The 22,140-nt window shown below is 34.9% G+C and overlaps 1 protein-coding gene across 2 annotated transcripts in view; it reads left to right on the top strand.

The window, feature by feature from the left end:
- The window catches only part of CLINT1 (clathrin interactor 1), a 58,245-nt gene that overhangs the window by 7,428 nt on the left and 28,677 nt on the right, over positions 1 to 22,140 (top strand). The window lies entirely within an intron of this gene.

Raw genomic sequence — 22,140 nt, 5'->3', positions numbered from 1 at the left:
AGAACCTATATTTAAGTTTTTGCTAACTTTTATAAGACATTACTTTAAAAAAATATTTTACTATAATAAAAGTGAGCTGCTACTGTATACCTTACACTAAAGATTACTTGGAAAAAATTTATAATACTTAAAGTTTCTGCACCAAATTCAGTGAGTATTCTTTTTTCCCCCGTCTCTATGTACCTGTCATAAAAGAAAAATTTTCTAGACTCTTGCTGTACTTTGAATAATGTCTGTAAGTAAGATGTCCCTCAACAGAAGGGAAGCAAACAGATGTTTGTGTAGGTGCAAAAGAAAATCTTTATTGTAGTGAACACCAGGTGTTCACTACTTAATCCTAAAATTTGTGACATTTATGGAGCACCTAGGTGGCTCAGTCAGTTAGACTTCGGCTCAGATTATGACCTCACAGTTAGTGAGTTTGAGCCCTGCATTGGGCTCACTGACAGAGCCTGCTTTGGGTCCTCTGGCCTCCACTCTCTCCTCCTCCCCTGCTTGTGCTTTCTCTCTCTCTCTCAAAAAGTAAAAGAAAAAAATTTTTTTTTAAATGTGACATTTTCAAACTGTATTATGTGCTTCAGATTTAGTAGTCCCCTGTAACCAGCTTCCACAATTTTTAAAGTTTCACATAGTCCTTTGATTGTGGTCTTTGCTGTGCCCATAGTACTGTGTCATATTAATCTGTAATTTATCCCCAACTTTTCCCCATTTTTCTTCAGACTGAGCATTTAGGAATAATTTTCCTTAGTCTGTTATGTACTTATCCAAGTACTGTGTTTTTGGCATAGTTTGTAAGTATTTAAATACTATGCAGTAACTGAAAATATGTTACTGATATCCTTACTAATCTTGGCCATACCTCATAAAGGTCCTTCAATGAGTGCTCATTAAACATGTACCATGAGCCCTGCAGAGTGCTGTGAGAGACAGACCTTATGGTTCCAGCGGCAGCTTATGACTCCGTCAAGCAGATGCACATGAAAAGCAAATGAAAAAGAAATAGAGAATAATGCAAAATGGTATGATATTTGAATTTAAGGTACACGATGTAAATATTGTTGAAATTCAGAGAATAAAAAGAACAGGACTGAGTGAAAATTCATGAAAGAAATACATCCTGAAATACTTTTTTTTTAAGTGTTAACTTTTGAGAGAGAGAGGCAGAGTGTGAGCAGGGGAGGGGCAGAGAGAGGGGGAGACACAGAATCTGAAGCAGGCTCCAGGCTCTTAGCTGTCAGCACAGAGCCCAATGTGGGGCTCCAACTGACAAACCATGATATGACCTGAGCTGAAGTCAGATACTTAACCGACTGAGCCACACAGGTGCCCCACTTTTTTTTTTTTTTTTTTTTTAAGTATATTTTTCTGAAAGGCAGATGAAGCTGAGTAAGGTATCAAACATGAAGTACAAAATCTGAAACAGGTCAAATGATGATACGGACTCATTGATAAGAACCTGCTCCCAAATGGTTCAGAGCATAGGGTGACATCAGTGAATACTCTCTGAGAAGATGTTCCATTGCAAAAGGCAGTCCCCTTTTTATTCCAATCAACTAGTCCACATTAAGGAATTTGAAGTATAGATATTTGGGGTTTTTTACAACTTGAGGGGATATAAATTATGAAGGTTTCAACATTTTGATAGGTTCTGGAAGTATTTTCCTTTATATCAGAAAAGTTAAGTCTAGTTTTCAGGACTTGGAAGTGCATTTGGATAAATCCATGTTTAATCACTCATGGGTAAAAAAAAAAAAAAGAAACTATTTAAATGAAATGTCACATGTCATATAGAGAGTTTTACAAATTTATCACTGTTGAGGTGGGTGCAGGATTTCTCATTTTAGCATTATTGATAGGATTTTTTTAGTTACATACTTTCGGTTAGTGTTTGATATTTGTCACTGTTTCTAAACTTTCTAAACTAAATTTTTAATGTTTGTTTATTTTTGAGTGACAGAGAATGAGCAGGGGAGGGGCAGAGAGAGAGGAAGACACAGAATCCAAAGTAAGCTCCAGGCCCCAAGCTTTCAGCACAGAGCCCAACACAGGGCCCAAACCCACGAACTGTGAGATCGTGATCTGAGGTGAGGTCAGACCGAGTCACCCAGGCACCCCTCACTTTTATTTTTAAATGAGGGATAAAAGGGGTATTGAAGGGAGACTTGATAAATTAAGAGATTTTGTCCACTTCTGTATAAAACAGGAGGTCAACCTTCCAAGACTGTTAAGAGAATTAAATGAGTTAATGTATTGTACAAATGCATTGGGTTTTCAGTACGTTCTTATTTATTGCTTTCATTTTGTTTTAGTTTTGTCATTATGAGACACTTTAAAAAATGATAACCCAAAATTAAAAGATAAAGATGAACAAAGACTGTCCTATTAGAATTTATTTAGTTCTAACAGTGTCTTCCTTATTAATAGAAATTTAAAAGTTGGCAGAAATTTTTTAATAAACTTTTAAACCCCTTTAACAGTAAAATTTTTACTATTAAAATGATTTTAGTGGCTATTCTATCCATACCTGTAAAAACTAGAACACAAATAAAATTCTTAACACTAAACTTATTTTTCATTATCTTGAATATTTGATTTGTGAAACCATATGATAGCTCCTGACAAGAAGAACATCACACTGTCCTTTCTTTATAAATTTTTTTTATTTACTTATTAGCCTGTGTAAGAGGCCTTAAACAACTGTTCATCAGTAGGGAAAGATTGTCTCACCATTAACACAAAAAACAATGCAAGTCTAAATTTCTTTAAATACAGAGTAGGAGTGGTTTAGGTTGTTGAATAGCAATAATATTCCATAGTTTAAAAAAAAAAAAAAAAGACCTTGAGAGATTAGTCTTTTAAATTTTACTACATTGGGAGCTTAGGCTTTTAAAATTTATTAGAAATTACACTTGAGGAACTTGTTCTTGAATTGATAATGTGTACCACAGGATATACAGTTGGATTTGTTATGACTGGTATTTCCAAAACTTTCAAATAAATATTTTATGCTAAATATTTGACTAAAAGTTTTTCTAGCAAGTGGGAATGGGTGTCCTAGTTATTTAGAGTCATGAATATTCTATTACTATTATATCCAAATATAACATTTTGCTAGCTTTTATTAACTTGCCATTAAATATGGTAATAGGTTACTATCATACATGGAAACTTTGGAATTAGAACAGTCCTAAGAGTTTTATTGAGGGTGTTTTTGTCCTCTTTATTAGTTGAGTAAAATGTTTGTGAGGATTTGTTACTCATATAAATACTTAAGACTGCTTGACATGCTAACATGGTTTGGGGCAGGAGATGTGGTGTATGGTGTACCTAATGGATAAGATTTGTATAACTTATTACTAAGTGTTCTTTAGTATAACTTAAATATAAAATGACAATTATAAAAATCAGGTAAGCCTCAGTTTCACATGTGTTTTAACTCTGATAAACTATAACAATTAAACTTAATGCATTTTGTATCTAAAACCATAATGGACACTCTACATCTAAACTCTTTGATGCTTTAATGGGAGAGTGACTGCACTTGAGAAAGCTAGTTCTTGCCTACTTCAAGACTGAAATAAATGATCTTCAAATTGTAGAATCAGGAAAATGATAGCTCAAAATGAAAAGGAAATAAGCCCGACCAATCATTTTCGTAAAGTTTGACTTTGTTTAGAGTTATGTATGTTACCTAGAGAGACAAATTAAAAAAAAAAATGATTGAGGTAAGAGCCACATAACATTAGCCATTGTAAAATGCTGAGTTCAGTGGCATTTAAGTATATTCAAGATATTGTGCAATTAGACAGATTTTTAAATAACCTTTTATTCTGAAATTAAAATTTTAACAGTAGTACGGAAAACACCTATATATCCTTTATCCAGATTCACCAACTTTTAAGAGTTTGCCTTATTTGCTTGACATTCTCTCTTTTGTTCCTCTTCCGCTGTCTACACACACACATGCGCACACAGACTCACTCACACACTTTTCTGATCTGTTTAAAAGTAAATTTACATGCCCCCTTTACCTCAAGATTTCAGTGCACATTTCCTAAGAAAAACAGTTATTTTCTTAGCCACAGTATGGCTCTTAGGCTTGGAAAGTTTATCATTAAAACAATAATTTTATCGCTTTGTAGTCCATATTCTAATTGTATCACTTGTCTCATTCCAGTGCACAATTCTGTCCAGAATCATGTATTTAATTGTCATGACTCTTTATAGTCTCCTTTAATGAAGAGTTCTTTAATCTTTCTTTGCTTTTCATGATATTGGTGTTTTTGAAGTTTATAGGCCAATTATTTTATAAAATATTCCTCAATTTAAGGTTAGCTGATGTTTCCTCAGGTGTGTTTTCTGAGCTGGGATATTGTATTAAGTAATAATGTGACCTTTTCAGGGGGAAAACAAGTGTGTATGCTCTTTTAATTTTGAGCACTCAGTCAAGTTGTTGTCTGGTTTCTCTATCATGTAGTTATGTTTTTCTTGTTGCAACTAATAAGTAAACTGGGGGGAAAGACTCTGTAAGATCTCTCCTCATCAAACTCAGCCCTGGATTTAGTATCTACTGATGTTTCTTGCTTGAACCATCTTTAGTGTGATGGTTACAAATGGTGACTCCTCCCCCTTCGACCACCTTCCCCCACAGTCCATGCTTCAACTGACTTAATCAGTTTACTGTAGTAAGGAAGAGCTCTCGTTTTCCCCCCTCCTTCCCTATATCCCTCCTTTGTGGATTTTCATTTTATTCAGTGCCTTGTAATCCCTACTGTCACTTATTTCAGTACTCAAAATTGTCACAGATTTGGTCAACGGGAGCCTTGTAAAGCTGGCTTGGGACCTTTTGACTTTTTTTTTTAAAGCACTTTCTCACTTTCCGGCACAAGGTGTTTGAACCTTATCCTGTACTTATACATCTTCATCCCTGGAATCAGCCATTTCTCCAAGGACCCTTGGTTTTGATTACTTTTAGTGGTGAGGCATAATTTTAAAATAAAGATTATATGGTTGATTATATAGATTTTTGTCATAATTAAGATGTTGCTAGAATTTCTTAGTATGTAGAAACACCTATAGTACAAAGAGTTGGCACATGAGACAAAGAGCTTTTTTGAAGTGTGGTGATTTTCTCTTGGATAATTAAGGTTTTGTTTTCATATTGGGAAACTAAGAGAATTGCCGTTCTCTCCCTGCTTTTCCCACTTAACGGCAATGTAACTTGCTTTCATAAATCAATTAAATATGAAAAGACAAAAATTAAAGCATGTGCCTTACAAGTGTATATATTGTAGATAATCTGATTATGTCAGTAAAATCCTCCCATAGAATGTATTCTTCCAGTGTTATTTCCTGTTAGAGCCATCTACCTGTAATTCATATACTTCTGTCGTATTATAACTTTTGTTTGGATTTTGCATTGTTTATGCTAGCTGCTGATTACTGAGTAGTTTAAGTCTCAATTATGCTGGCACTATTCTAATTAGAATATGGTGGGTGTTGGTACTTCATTTAGCAAACAAGTGTAAAAATGCCTGTGTGACATTTGTAGAAGTAAGTATTGAGGATTAATTTTCTGTAGATAATCTTAGGATGTGTATCTTTAGTATAGACTTATGCTTAACTTTGTCTGCAAACCAAACACATAATTCATTTGGAATATGAAATCCTTTTAATTTAAATTGGAAAGAATTAGCTGTATGTTGAGAGTGGCATTTTCCCATCAATTAGAAAAATAATTATGTGTATAATGTGTGTGTATTAAGCAGCAAAATTACATAATTTTAAACAATTAAAACAGATACAAATGATTTTCACATTGAGTAGAAGAGTTTGAGAAAATTGATGGAGATGCAACACTGGTGTTTGGCTTCAACATAGGTTACATCCCTTTGGCCATGTTGGAATTTGTAGGGAGTAATCTGAAAATAACATATTCACATTCTTTTTAGACTGATAACGTTTTTCAGATAGAGCTTTTTTTAGAATATATGATGGTAATCATCTTTTAGTGAATGAATTAAGTTATATTCTTAATGTTTATATAATCTCTAATAAAAAAACCCTGAAATTATAGGCATGCTTCTCATGTCAGATGGCCAAAGGCCAAATGACAGAGAATAAATAAGGTGTACTAAGGATCGCAGGGAGCCACAGGATAACCTAGTTTATCATTTCATGAGTATTTATTGATTATTTGGAACTCTTTCAGATACTCAAAGTGTAGTTATAAACAAGTTTTGGTGGGGAGAGATAAATAAAAACAAACATTTTTTAAGTGTTGTGAAGAAAAGGGGCTGAAGTAGGAGAATGATGAATGGGACTATTTTAAGTAGGATTGGAGAAGAAGACCTTTCTGAGGACATGGCATTTATGTTAGACTTAAAAGATTTTAAAGTATAGCACAGAGAATAAAGGTAAGAGTATTCCAGAGAGAAGGTATCATGGAACAAGCAAAGTGGAGAAAGAGCTGGTGAGAAGGAGAGCGGTATGGCAAGATCATGGAAGAAGGTAGTCTCGGGGAATGTTTGGCTGTTGCATGGAATTTGGATTTATTTTAAGCATAAAAAAAAGCTTGTGAGGAATTTTGATAAGCAAGAATAAAGAATGTGAAATGATTCCACCACTTATATAGCTACTCTTGGTGCTGAGTTGGATGATGGATCAGAGGGGAACAAGTAGAAAGAGGCAGTGGTTAAAATGGTGATTATAACATAAGAGGTTAGCAGCAGAATCTCTGAACCTTTATTTGTGGATTCAGACTACTAGGTTGAAATTCTAAGCATACCTCTTTTATCTCTGGATTCATACTACCTACATTGAAATCCTAAGCATACCACTTAATGATTGTATGGCCTTGAGCAAGATACTTAACCTCTTTGTGCCTCAGTTTCCTCATCTACAAAATGGGAATAATAATGTTAACTGCCTCATAAAGTTGATAGATCAGATGAATTGTTTGTAAAAGGCTTAGGACATTGGCCCATAGAACCAGGTAAGTGTTTAAAAACCAATAAATAAGGCCATCTTATGGAATCAAATGTCAAGTGGGCAATAAAATGTGCTCAGTTGCTTCTGCTATTTACCTTACTTTGGAAAGAATACACAGGAATTACTGCTGTGCAGTCTCCTTTGCACAACTCTTCTGTAATAACAGATTGTGCAAAGTGAAGACATGGTATCAGTATGTACTGATTCAGTTAACAGGGCACCATGCAAAACGAGGGCTGCTTTTATGAGAACTACAGCATCTGTGGAAGGGAGACCCTTGATGACTCCCAAATCTGTAGTTGACACTGAGCATAAGTTAATGATTTAAAGGTTTTGAAGTATTTTTTTTAGCCTTAGATTTCAATGTTTTAGCTTTACACATGTTTCTGTGGACACAGAATTCTTCTGTCAACGTGTCGTAACGTTTTAAGTCTTTGCTAGGGACCAGGAAGTTAATTTTAGGGGATATAGCAAATGAAGAAATCTTTCTGGGCATGCCTCAGAAGACCTGAGATTGCAGCATTATTCCAGGATAGCCTCATTTTTTCTTTTTTTCTTTATTTTTAAGTAGGCTCCACACCCAACATGGGGCTTGAACTCATGAGATCCAGTTGCAAGCTTGACTGACTGAGATAGCCACGTGCCCCACCATGATAGCTTTTAAAAAATTGTTTGTGAGGGTGATACTTCTCACGTCATTCTCTTTGTATATTTGTTGGTCAGAGATTGTTTATTTTAGTCCCCTCTGTTCATATCTTAATCTGTTTTTTTGTCTTCCATTGCCCTCTCCGTAACCAAGAGTTTATAGATTTCATTTATGAATTCACTGGTCAGTTATTAAATACCCATTTTATATGAGACATTCATGGTTAGGTACTAAGAGGGAAATAAAAATGCATAATATATGCTGTAGTCAGTTCTTGTTATTTGAGGTGCATAGGTTCTACAAAGTCACCACAAAAACTGAATTAGCAAGCACTGAACCATTGTTCCTGGGCTAGGTTCCTGTGGGCCTCTAGTCACATTTTCATGATCCAGTCAGTGCATAACCGTGTTTTATGTCTGTTTCTGTATGAAGATGTCTCACTTAATACATATATATTGTTGATTCAGTGACACTGAGCACAGGGCCAACATCACTGTTACAAAGCTTATCTGACATAGGTATTTTTTGCTGTGAGGCATATTAACAGCCTTCTTACACATAGGAACTCTAGACAGCACTTCAGCACCAGGCTTGGAGGTCATTAAACAGTGAAATCACCAACAAAAAGCACAAAGATGTGAAAAATAATGCCATTGCATAGACCAGGGAACAGATACTTGTTTATAGCAGGAAAACTAAAACAAGGCAGAGCATCGCCTTTTTGACCTCACCTGGGAATGTGCACAATAGATGACGCAAATTTTCACTGCTCTGCACATATTCACAAATGACCATAAAAGTGCTGTGAATATTGATTTTAGTGTTAACAAAAACATTTTAGTGAGCAAATTCACAAATACAGCATCCTCAAATAAGGAGGATCAACTGTACTTGTTTTTTAAAAACTTAGAATGTTTTAAGGGGGAATTAAGATACATTCATACATACTATTATATAGGGTACAATATAATTCATAAAAGTTATAATGTTTATTTTACCATAGGAAGGGGAGGTTATGGGCAGGAATCAAGAGGACTTTACTTTTGCATATTTGTTAAAAAACTAGGTTTGAGTTTTACTAAAAGATAATTATGGGAGTGAACAGTTACTGAGGTAAGAAAGGGCATGTTTAAATTTCAGTTGTTAACCCATAAAGGAAATGAAATGCAGTGGGAAGAAAGGCTAGGCAGGTAGATTGAGGCCAGATCAGGTAGGTCCTGATCACCAGAACTTTTTGAGTCAAAGGAAAGAGGTTATTTAATTATTTGTTTAGTTACTCAATAAATGCTATCACCAAGCCTGTTACAGGCACTGGGGATCTTTAAAGTGAGAGACAGGGTTGCCTGAGTGTCTTAATTAGTTAAGTATCTGACTCATTATTTCACCTCAGACCATGATCTCACAGTTTGTGAGATCGAGCCACACATCGGGCTCTGTACTGACAGCATAGGCCTGCTTGGGATACTGTCTGTCTCTCTCTCTGCCCCTCCCCTGCTCGTGCTCTCTCTCTCTCTCTCAAAATAAATAAACTTAAAATAATTAAAAAGAAATAGAGACGACTTGTGTCCTCTGGATGTTTTCAGTCCAGAGCGGGAGACAGACAAGAAATCAAACGTGCCTGTTCTAATACACTGGTTCTAGTTTTAGTTCAGGATAAAGAGCAGGGTGCTATGAAGAGCAGATAGGCAGATCCCCAGAGTTAAAGGAAGATTTCTTGGAGGAAGTGGCATTTAAATTAAACCCTGATGATAAGGTGGAGTGAGGCCAGGGACATGACTGGGTGGGTAGGAAGACTTGCAGACAGGAACATTCATGCAAAGGCCTTGAGGTGAGAATGATGGTGGTGGGACTGAAAGAATAAACTGATCCCTCACATGAAGGACTTTTTTGTCACGGTAAAGAATTTGGTTTTCATCTTGAAGGTAATAAGGAAGCCTTTGTTGGATTTAAAATGGGGGTTCATTTACATGGGATTTGTATTTCAGCAGGAGTTCACTTTGGCTCTAGTCTGGTGGGAGATAAGAGAAGCAGAGACACTAGTTACAAGATTGTTGGCAATAATCTTGGTGGGAAATGGTTGTGACCCTGCTCTAAGGTAGTGGCAGTGTGGCTAGGAAGAAGTAGATGGACACATTACAGACACTTAGGAAAGGAGACAGAGTAGAAAAGGCCAGGAAATGATTTGATGCTGGATAGGAGGAGGGAAGTAATGAATTATAATATTGAAGCCATAACTCTGGATGGTACTGTCCACTGGTAATACAAAGAGGAAAATACTTGGAGAAAGTGGCGATGAATTTGTGTTGGACCACATGGTGAACAGTAAATATTAGGAAGCTGAATAAAGGAAGAATACACCCCAAATGGAGACATTGTTAAATGGCTATTGTTGGAGCCTAGGCTAGAGATGAGTGCTTTGTATTTTTAATGCAGCACAAACAGGTCTTGAAAATTAATGGGAAGTAGACGCTGAGGGAAAAGGCTCAAACGATGACTGCAAACCTCCAGCACCTGCATGCAGCCTACCTGGCCTTGATGTGCCCTGCAGGTCATGTTTCAGGGTGAGAAACCGTGAAGCTGCCTTAATGTTGCTCCTTCTTAAATACATGAAAACTAATATTTTATTGTTAAAAAGCAGCTGTAATCTGAAAGAAGAATAATTTTATCACCCTTGGGGCTTGATAAAGCTAATCTCTTTTTGAGTATCTCATATACTTGTTTCATTGCTCTTTGTGAAAAATGTCACCCCTGGGCGAGGGGGAGGGGGCAGAAAAGCTGCAGTCAGTATGAGAGTAAGGGGCTATGAGAACCGGCAGTTCCTCTCTTTTCTTGAGTTCTTTGTCCTGTTTCTGTTCATTCAGTGATGAGTTATAAAATGTAAAGGACTGAGAACTTAAAGCTTAAAGCTAAAAATAGAGAACTTTGAAGAGACTGGAATAAAGTTTATAAGTTTTTAAAAACTCAGTGGAGGGGCGCCTGGGTGGCTCAGTCGGTTAAGCATCCGACTTTGGCTCAGGTCATGATCTCACGGTTCTGGGTTCGAGCCCCATGTGGGGCTCTGTGCTGACAGCTCAGAGCCTGGAGACTGTTTCATAATCTGTATCTCCCTCTCTCTCTGAGCCTCCCCTGGTCACACTGTCTCTCTCTCTCTCAGAAATAAATAAAACATTAAAAAAATTTAAAAAAAATAAAAATAAAAACTCAGTGGAAAAAAGGGGCCCAACAGGTAAAACTGATGAACTTAAACAAGATAGGAAACTGAAATCAATAGTAAAGATCAATCAAGAGGTCTTTTTTAATAGGTTAAAAATAAATGAGACATAAAGCTAGATGAAAGTCCTAAAACCAGTCATCAGATAAGAATTTAAAAACATAAAGGTTAAAGGAAAGGCTATCCATTAAAAAAGAATAAGAAATAACAGATACAAAAAACAAGAATGGTAAGATGAAAGGTATAGACATTTTGGGGAGTCTAATATGAAGGGCGGTTTTTAAAAATAGTGTAAAAAAAACCCAAAATGAGTTTTTTGGGGATACTTAGAAAATGCTCCAGGGAGAAGGTATGTTTATCACCAAAATTTTAGCAGTGTTTAATATAGTCCCCTCTTTGAGACTCTTAAACCATGTTAGAATATAGTCTCTGAGAAGTGCTGTAGTAATAAAATTGTCTTAGTTTTTCATAACATTTCCCAAATCTTACCATGTTTCACAAAATACTAGAGTACTGCTTTAGAAGAAAATAAAAATAGAAACCTTAAAGTTACAGAGATAGATGATAAAAAAGAAAAAATCAGCTGGAAGTAGAAAATAGATTTGGGTTGGGGCTGGCATTCCTACGGAATAGTCTCCAGCACTTTTGCAGCTAGCCGAGAGTAGAGGGCAACTTGACACCCTTACCTCTGGTCCTCCATCCAGAGCTGTCTTCAGAAACCTTTTCTCTGTGCACACGGCACTGATATAACATAGTCTGCTGAGCCAGGAGGGTGGAAACTGATCCTCCGCTAAATTAAATCAGCTCAGCCATGGGATACTGCCCTAGCAAGTGAAGAGAAGTTTTATATACAAATGCTGTTTTTCTTTCCTTTAAAAAAAGTGATTGTTTTTTTCATTGTACAAATAAAATTGTAAACAAATGTGTCCCTGCCCACACGCTGTTTTTCATGGTTATTTTTTTCTTTCTAGGTTTTGTCCACATGCCAGTTTGTTTTTATATAGTTGATAGTGGTTAACGTTCATCGGATTTGTATTGTGGGAGCTGTTTTTCTAAGGCAGTGAAAGGAAAAGAATTTGTAGCCTCTGCCTGTTTCATTGCTATATTGTTCCATGTACCATTGCTGCCACATTTTAGAAGTAACTTTTTGTCCTGCTTTCCTGAACCAAATAACAAATACCTTTTCTTTTGCCAGCCATAGAACATCCCTTCCCCAAATCTTATTGGCACCAGAATATTTTTCTGGAAGATAAGTAACTCTTAGCATAATGGGACTAGTCAATGGTTGGGACAGCTTTTTTTCTGTTGTCATCTGTTGCCCAGCTCATGGTAGCAACGGCACCGGTGCTGGAGGGAGAGTAGAAGGGTTTCTACATAAACCATCAAGATCCATGAACATCCAGACATTTCTTCGTCTAATGATTTGTACTCTTGCAGAGAAAACAGGATATAGAAACCAGTTATTATGGCCCTTCTAAAATGCTTTCTTCAGCCAGCCACCTCGTGGAGTGAATTATATGACCTTACTTTTGGCATTTTGAAAACTCAGAATTCTGCAGTTTCTGATAATGCTAGATAATTTCCCTTCATATTATAATAGGTTAAAAGTCTTTGTTTTTGGTATAATTTTGCTTTGGGACATGCAGCTCCATCAGTAGGTTTCAATGAGTTTAGTGAACCCAAAAAAATGGACTTAAAAAATTTTATCAAGTGATGTCAAGTTACCACTAAAGGAGAAATTGCTACTTTATGTAAAATAAAACTGTACCTCAAGATTAATAAGGAGAGTAAACTTCAAAATAAAAACTCTATTAAGCATAAAATAGCAGCTGTTCTCTGCCAGGGCTTGTATTAATAGTATTACTATTGCGATACTACATTATTAGTATTATATTGTATTATTAGTGTTAATAATCTCTTAGCAATACTCATTTCCAGCTCTTTGGCCACTTGTTAATAATAGAGGGGTTTTTTGTTTTTTTTGTTTTTTTTTTTTTTACCTTGCCTATATCCTATGTCCTCAAAATCTTCATTTCAACATCTACACTGTGGGTCAGATGGGCTGCTAGTTACCATAACTATGAAGTTCTGCAACAATGGATGAGATGTGAGTAAGTAATAAGAATTATGTCAGTGTACTCTAAGGGGCCATGTAAAGAATATCTTCAAACTAAAAACAATAAATACTGGCAGAAAAGTAACCATGTGTGCTAAATGGTACATTTACCATTTCATTTAATCTCTGTTATACATGGGAACTGTCTTTCAGATGAGGAAACTTGAGATACAGAGTGGTTGATTTGTCCAGGAATCTGTGACAAAATTTAGGCCCTATTAATCTCTAATTATTGGTCAGTTAATGTACATATTACTTTGCTTTCCTACAAAATTGCCATAAAAGATGAAGCAGATTATGAAAATACATAAATTTGCAGTATTTTCCTTTAGGGTGGCCTTGCGTTTGCAACAGCCCTGGAGTCAGGGCCCATTTTAAATGTTTGAAAATGGGTTGCTATCAAACGGGTTATTTTATTTCATATTGCTAACCACTGAAGTTGTAAGGAAAGGGAAATCGTTTTATAGTTTCTTCCTCCCACAGGTCATAATTTAGTTGTGGACATCAGGATGTTTTTCTTGGCTTATCTCATTCATGTAATTTTTTTTGCACATCTGTTACATAAATTACTAAACTATTTCCTTGAAAGATTGCCAGTTTAAGTCACACTTAATAGTGATCAAGAGGTCGGTAACTTTTGGAAAAAAGAATTAAATGACAGACTTTGAGTGGCAGAAATCCAACTACCATCCTGGTTTAAGTATTTTTTGGTTTGGATCAATTCCTAAACTTTTTGAAGTATTGGAATAATTATGTGTGGCTTCTAATGTTTCCCTGAAGACTTTATGTTGGACTATAAACATTTAATGACTTTCTATATAAAAAGGTATTTTAGTCATTGCTTCCATAAGTTTTTATCTTTTAGTGATCAATTTATGTATACATCCTAATCTGGTATATAGTTTGCCATGAGAAACTAATGACTTCTTTAAGACTTACTCATTTTGTGTAACCTTTCCTGACCTTGAATTCTACATAAACCGTAAATTAATGATTTTCTGTGGGTTTGGGGTTTTTTTTTGGGGGGGGGAGTAGGTAAGACATTACTTCTGCTAAATTACATTTTAGAACAACTTTATACTTAAGTGATGAACATATCACTTGTTAGAGATCTCAGAAATTTTAGATGTAAGTTGTTAGTTTGGGCTCATGCGAACTGATACTGAATCAATACTAGAAATTCTCCTGGAATGTTAGGTAAACTCTTCCATAAGCAAGAGACCAACTATTTAATGCACAATTTGAAACTGTGTGTATTTGGATTGCTAGTTTTTAAGCTTGAAATCTTTACATGATATAATTTGGAGTACCAATAATCTGTAATTAGAGATTAGAAGAGAAAATACATGATAAATAGGTTAATGTCAGTCACTGATGAAAGTTCTTAGATTAAATATTTTTTGCATTACATTTCCTACTGTGTAACCATCTGCTTTCTGAAATGTAGTAGATTCTTGATAGATTTCTCTGTTCAATTTTGACTTTATAAAACAGATCTAGGTTTGTTAACAGGAAACAATGTATAATTTTATTATGATCCAAATCTGATTTGCATCTCTGGGGACAGGTCACTTAGCTAAGCCATTCACTGGTATCTACTGGGCAGTTCGGCTTTGTTATGTTACAATTCTGGGACTGTTGTAAATTTAATTTCTTTGTGAACAACAAATCAAGAAAGCCGGCCTTTAGTACTGGTAGTGAATGTGGCAGAGCCTGAAAAAATGATGATTAACAGAAAATGGTAGCTTTACAAAGTGTATTTAGAGAAGAAAACATTGGGTTTGATAGTACCTTGGATTAATGACACAATCAAATCATACAGAATCACTAAAAAAAAAAACTATGAAAAGTGTTCTGCTGTGCATAAGATTCCTACCTAAGAAAGAAAAACTTGACGAATCTAAATACTTCCCTGTGTTGGGGATGTATAGCAAGTACAGGATACTTTAAACTCTTGATCGAATCTGGGAGATGGTCAGGAGTCTGTACAGACATTTTTGTTTTTATAATTTTGAAGATAAACAAAGAGTTTCTGTTAATCATTCATGAATGTTAGAGGTTTATTCTTAGTCATATGTTCAGTGTTTAATTTGTTTCCCATTGTCCCCCGTAAAATACTTAAAACATTTTTTATAGAATTTATCTTTCTACTATATCTGTAAATAGCACGAACACAGTCTTAAGTTTTGAATATTGAGAATATGAACCATGTTAATCAGCAGTGTTTAGTAATAGGAAAACATTGAGTGATTAAATTTTGTATTCCCAATTCTCCAGCCTCATGATTATACTGGACTAAACTATTACTATTACTGAAATCGAAGGCCAACATCAATCAGAATGGATCAAAGAATTTGGTAGTAGTATGATGGAAGAATAGCTTTCAGCTTAGAAAAGAGTAGATAGACCTTAATTTTCTTACATCTTAAAACAATTAGAATTTCATTTAGAATTACGTCAGCTAGAGGTGCTTTTCTATTGTCATATCATGTGGGGAAGGAACAATTGAAGTGGGGTTTTTGAATATTAATACATTTTCTGTGGTTTTCATGTCGTAAGCAGGCAGCTTTTGTTTGGACTTTAGCAGTTTTTCTGTCTGTACTATATTTTTAAAATGTTTTAGGTATCCAGTTATAGTATCTAACTTGATCTTTCAGTATCCAAAATTATGCTAAAAGTAGGAGTTTTAAAACAAACTATAGTGAAGTCCTCTCCTCCCTCAGTAAAACCTGGCAGTAAACTGTTCTTTAATATTTATTTGGTGTTAATTTTTTTTTTACTATGATAGCTAAAGCATAAAGCATAGTATTTCAGTGCAAATTCTTGATGGTTATTTTAAAAAGCAGAAAGTCTCCTGTTTCAGCGCTTAGTATTATAATGTTCCCTGTTGAAAAGTAAAGAGGAAAACAGAAGGTACATAATCCAGCATAGTCCTTTGTGCAAATAGGTGAAGTCATAAGTAATATGCACATGAGCATCCCACGTATTTATGATATAGATTGAAATAAGGTATGTATCTTTTTAAATAACCAGGTTCTGAAATCTTGTTACTGCAGAAGAATGGGTAAGAGAGCCTGAGATTTTAGATGTTTTCAATTTCAGTTTTTCCCTACTCAAACTATTTTTTTTATCTTGCTCTTAAGAATATTTGTGTTTAAGATGGGGAGGAGTACATTGGTTTCCTCCTTTCCAATTGGATAGTTCATTATTTAATATTTACTGAAACCAAAGAAAATGTAATTTCCATGACTGGGAATGTATTTCTTTAAAGATTAACGGCATTTCTTTTAGTAGCACAGTTTGTGATGTCATCTTAATTTATTAACTAGTAAACTTTCTTTTAGGTCAGATGATATTTCTAATTCTCTGTAATAGATCATGGGCTTTGCATTTAGAAAACCCGGCAGAATTTGAACATCAATTGCTTACTAGTCATGTGATGATACAAGTCAGTTTATTTAACTTCTCTACCAAGGAGTTGCTGTTAAATATAGTTTTCCTCTCTGCTCACTCATTTTCTTTCTGTTTGGTAGAAGGGGCCGCTGCTGCTAATGACAGCAAGGCAGCACTAGAGAGAAAGTGGCCAGCATTAGGTGTGTTGTATTTGTTTCTTCTTTTTTTTTTTATTATTTTTTTTACATTTATTTATTTTTGAGGGACAGAGTGAGACAGAGTGTCAGCAGGGGAGGGGCAGAGAGAGAGAGAGAGAGAAGGAGGCACAGAATCTGAAGCAGGCTCCAGGCTCGAACTGTCAGCACAGAGCCTGACGCAGGGCTTGAAACCACGAACCGTGAGATCATGCATGACCTGAGCTGAAGTCCGATACTTAACCGACCGAGCCACCCAGGCACCCCTGTATTTGTTTCTTATATTAGTTTTCTTCTGGTGTGGAGGGAGCACTGTAGTTTATTCCTTATATTAGCACTGTAGCTGTTTTATAACTAAGATACTATGTAATCAAATATGATAATATTTGCTTTAGTAATATTAATTCTACTGAACCATTGCTTTTGTTAGGACATTTTTCAGGGCAGCTGGGTGGCTCAGTCCTTTAAGCGGCTCAGGTCGTGATCTCATGGTTCATGAGTTTGAGCCCCACATTCGGCTCTGTGGTAACAGCTCGGAGCTTGGAGCCTACAGCCTGCTTCAGATTCTGTGTCACCCTCTCTGTCTCTCTGCTCTTTTCCTGCTCATGCTGTCTCCCTTTCTCAAAAATGAACATTAATTTTTTTTAAAAAAGATATTTTTCATTGCTTTGTGTGTTACTTCCAGCTCAAAAAAAATACTTCCCCCCCCCCCATTGGTAGCAAATATCCAGCCAAGTAGGTGAATCTGTTTTTCCACCTCTCCACACCATTTCTATACAGCCTCAGATTTTCTGCTAACAATGAAAGTTATGTATTGTTGAATTTAGAAGTAGGAGACTTCTTGGTTGTTGATCCTAAATATGATTCTATTCACAGGATTGTAATACCATGTACTAGGTTTTAAAATGAGTGTTGAACAGGGGCGCCTGGGTGGCTTAGTCGGTTAAGCGTCCAACTTTCGCTTAGGTCATGATCTCGTGGTTCGTGGGTTCGGGCCCCGCATCGGGCTCTGTGCTGACTGCCAGCTCAGAGCCTGGAGCCTGTTTCAGAGTCTGTGACTCCCTCTCTCTCTGACCCTCTCCTGCTCACGCTGTCTCTCTCTCTCTCTGTCCTAGAAATAAATAAAACATTAAAAAATAAAATAAATAAAATGAGTGTTGAACCTATAAAATATTCAGCTTGCAAATAAGGGTGATGTGGTAAAGGTGGTCCCCTGATGAAAAATGAATATCCACTGATCTGTTACAAACTGTTAGAGCAAGTATTCTTAAAACTATTTATTTTCCTAATGTTTTCTCCAGAAGCATTTAAAAAAAAAAAAAAAGGAACAAGCATTAAAAAAAAGAACTTGTTACCTGAGAAAACTTTTAGTCTTTATTTTATGGGTGTTTTGTTATTTTCAAAAAGTTATTTAAAGATTGATACTTTAAAAAAAGCATAATCCTTTTATCGGTGTCATAAAAGTATCTTCTGAAATCTTTGTGGCATTGAGATTAAGAGGTGAATTTTTAGTGTAAGTTTTAAAATTCAGGAATCATTCTTTCCTAAAAGAGGATTTCTTAAAAACTCTTTTTAAGGTAATATTAGGTACTTAAATTGTTCCCTATAGTTTTACACATACAGCACTTGGTATACATATTTTATTTAGTATGTATACATATACTTAGCTTACTAGTTTGCTGCTCTTATTAGCCTGATAAAAAGACATTGGAAGCACAAATAATACTTATGTGGGCTACCATGATGCTTATTAGCTGATGAAAAGTTAAAAGGTTGCTAATGATGATACTGTACTTGATTTCTATTTTTAATGGCATTTAATAGTTTTCCCTTGGTTATAGTTCATGGGAGGAAATTTGGAAAATATAAGAAAGTATAAAGAAAAAATACTATTATTTAAAACCATTCCTTTGAATGTTGTGTCTCTGTCTTCTTGCTGCCTTTGGGACTCTATAAGTGTGGATGTATGTGTGCATGCATACATTAAAACACAAATTTAAAGGTCTCAGGGAAAATACTGCTAAATACTTTCTTGATCTCAGTGAATGAAGGCTTTATGGTAAGTTTAAAACAAAAAGAAGAAAACATGAAAAATAGGACTTTTTTTTAAAAGAAAGTAAAATTAAAAGGACAAGCTGGGAAAAACTATTAGTCTGTTTCAATTTCTTTATTCCTTTGCTGTTAGTTAGGACTGAATTATAAAGACCTAAGCTTTACCTTTTCTCTTGCTGTATGTTTTGTTTTAACAAAGTATATTCTTGAACTTTTGACAGGAAAACCTATCAATAAGAACTATTCAAATTTTTCTTGTCAATTATTTTACTGATTATTCTTAATGCAGATAAGAAGCATTGATCATCTATAAGTAAAAGCCCCATGTTAGCTTGTACTTTAAACCAATCTTGCCTCTAAAACCTGTACCCAAACTGTTATTAAGTAACTTGGTATTTTATCAGTAGTGAGCAGTGCAGTAAACAGAAAATGAGGAATAAAGAGAGCCAAATGAGCACTAATAATTTACAAATTGAATAGTCAACCCTTGAATAATTGAACATTGGCCACTGAAGTATGGGTACAGAAGTTGAGAGCAGTAACTTTTACCTTTGGCATTAAAGATCCAATGAGTGAGTGGTGCTGGGTTGTCCAGAGTTAAGTACTCTCACTGGATCTCCTAGTGCCTGTTGGAGTGTTGTGAGGAGCAAATGTGAACGCATGAAAAAGACTGTAGATGCGCAGGGAAGTCTTAACTGATGCAAACAATCAGGATTTTAATTGTAGATTTTATCCTTGAAAAAGGCTGTGGTTCTCTATTGCTTTAAAGTAAAATCTTCAGAACATGAGAAGATTCTTACTATTGTTCACTCTTTGGTTATTATTTTGTGGTAATTTCCTATAATTTTGTTTACAGAACACATCCCAAACCTTTGTCTGAATTTTGTGTTTTAAAAAACTGTTGAGAGAGCCCCCTCTAGTGTCTGAATTGTCCATTCTTAACACATTTTTGTAAATCATAGGAAGTTTTAAGAATTAAACTAGCTATTTTTCCTTTCACATCTGGATGTAATTTCTTTTTAACTATTTTTTTTTTTGTGGGGGGAGGGAAGAGGTTATTTTCCTTTTTAAAAAAGGTCACTGGAATTATGGGTAGGGTGTGGATTGAGGGCAGCTAAAAACATGGGAAAGGAAGGATCAAAATGCCATTTCTACCTTTTTAGAAATAGTTATTTTTAAATGACCTGGAGTAAGGCCAAACTATACAGTGGCATGTTGTTTTATTTTAGTTTACATTTGTTTCTGAATTAGGTGCAGCTTAAAAATACCTTATTTTGGAATTCTTTATAGTCCTCGGATCTCATCTTCAGAGTTCTTTGCAGTTTCTGAAAGTTAACAGTTTAACTAGAAAATGGCTTTAAGACAGAGCCTGATTCTCTTCATGAAAGTATTCTAACTTTATTTTTTGTTATTGTTGCCATATTGTTTTGTGGAGGTACTTTGTATACTTTGTAACTATATTGTAAGTATGTTGTAATGGTAAATTGTCATTTTACATAGTTCCCATTGTTTTTCAACCAAGGAAACAAGGAGAGTCTTAAGTTATTGGCTGTCTGCCACCTCTTCCTGTAAACACACGGCACTCAAACACACAAGCCTTCAGCTAAAAATCTTGTGAAGGGTTAGAGAAACAGGACCTTTCTCATTTGACCCATGGGCTTTTGTAGCTTGAACAAGGAAAGTAGTGTTCTGAAAGCTACAGCATTTATGAAGGCTCTAGTAAAAATATTTCATGTGCATGGACTAGAGATTAACTCCTTTCATCTTGTTCTCTAGAAATTAAACAATGCAAACAGATTTTAAGTGCATTCTTGCTAATGAAATGCTTGGGTGAATTATAATCCTAATTGCTATTGTTCATTCCCACAGCTGCATGTTGACACTTATAACTGCCTAAGCCACGCATTCTTCAGCCACTGGGATAAACAAAAGCATTTTGAAATCCATCATTTAATGGCATCTTAAATTGCAAATCTGTCATTGACTGCCTTGATTTTATTTTGTTTTCATTGTTGAAAAAATTAGAAAAAAATTACTTCTTTGTATTTATACATAAAATTATTGTCAAGAGGATCATTACTGGGTTTTTAGGAAAATTCATTCATTAATAATCTCAATTGTTAAAAGAGACATTGGAAATTATGTCCCAGGGAAATAATTTGTAGTTAGGTTATCAAACTAGTTGGTATTTTAGGAGGCAGCTTTCTCCAAGATTTGAAAGAAAGTAATAGGATTTCACTATCCTTCCTTAGTAGAACAGTATTCTGAATGTAAATCTAGAAGCCAAATTAATTCTGTGATTAGGCAAATCGTATATGTGTAATGGCCCCTTTCAAATTTGACCCCAAACCATTTATTAGTCTTTTTTTCTTACGTAAAGAAAGGGAAAGGTTTGCAATGAATTTGAAATTTATATTTCCTTATATTTGAGAAACAGATTTGAATACAGATTATGACCATACCTTCCTTCCTTTAAAAAATAGAACTTTTTGATAACTGAAAAACCGTACAGCAAGAGTGGGGTGTATGGAAGTAATTGTTCTCAAATTCTAGTTTTCCTACTTCTAAGGCTTGATTTTAAGTGAAAGATTAGAATGATCATATTCATAGGCATCCATCTGTTATAACAATTGTTCAGTAATAATTGGAGCTTTAGGTGTCAAATGGATACTAGTATAGTTTGTCACATTTTCATAGTATTTCTTTCTCAGAATGTCTTTGAATTCTTAAATCCATGTGAGTATGGAAATTCTAGTTTAGTGACCAAACATTTTGCTATCTGTTAATGGATTCTTCTCAAAGTTCTTTCTTATAAAAATATTACTTAGTATTTTTAAGTCCTCCTAATAGGTGATTATTATCTGTCATAATAATAATGACAGCTGGCCTATATTGAGCAATTTATGTGTGTCAGACATTGTACTAATATCATTTGAGATGCTACCCTTTTAGGTGATCTTCTTTCTTACTCCCATTTTGCATTTGAGGAAACTAAAATAAAGACAGAATAATTTTGCTAAAAGCCACAAAGTAATTGAAGTCAAATCTTTCTGATTCTTAGAACCCATGTTCTTGACCACTGCTGAAGTCTTAGTGAAGGTTAAAGATACATCATACAGACTCCTGATGGAATATTATGTAGCCATCAAGAGTAAGTGTTACGGTAACTAGTGACCCAGAGAACCTGTATGATGTAATAAGTGAAAAGAGACCAAGGGATTACAGTTTAAATGTTCATAGTGATAACATTCTTAATGTTGCCTTTGGTTTGTCATTGCTTTTTAAAAAATGCAATATAAATAATGTTTAGCTCCTATAATTTTGCTGATTAATTTACAGAAATTCTGTAAGGAAACGAGTGCATGTAAACTAGATCTGGTTAGTAAGCTGACAACTTAGTTTTATAATAGACTCTAGTGTGTTCAGTTTCATTTTTAATTTGACTCAAAGCCATTTTTTGCTGGACTTAGGCCAGCTCTAATGTAATCAGTCTCTCATCTGTTTTCTGTAAGGCTAATGGGATAGTAAAATTTTCTTA

The sequence above is a fragment of the Crocuta crocuta genome, unplaced genomic scaffold (genome assembly GCF_008692635.1).
Source record: "Crocuta crocuta isolate KB4526 unplaced genomic scaffold, BGI_CrCroc_1.0 scaffold343, whole genome shotgun sequence".
NCBI classification, from domain to species: Eukaryota; Metazoa; Chordata; class Mammalia; order Carnivora; family Hyaenidae; genus Crocuta; species Crocuta crocuta.
Note: the sequence above shows the minus strand (reverse complement) of the source record. Positions and strands in the feature narration are given on the sequence as shown.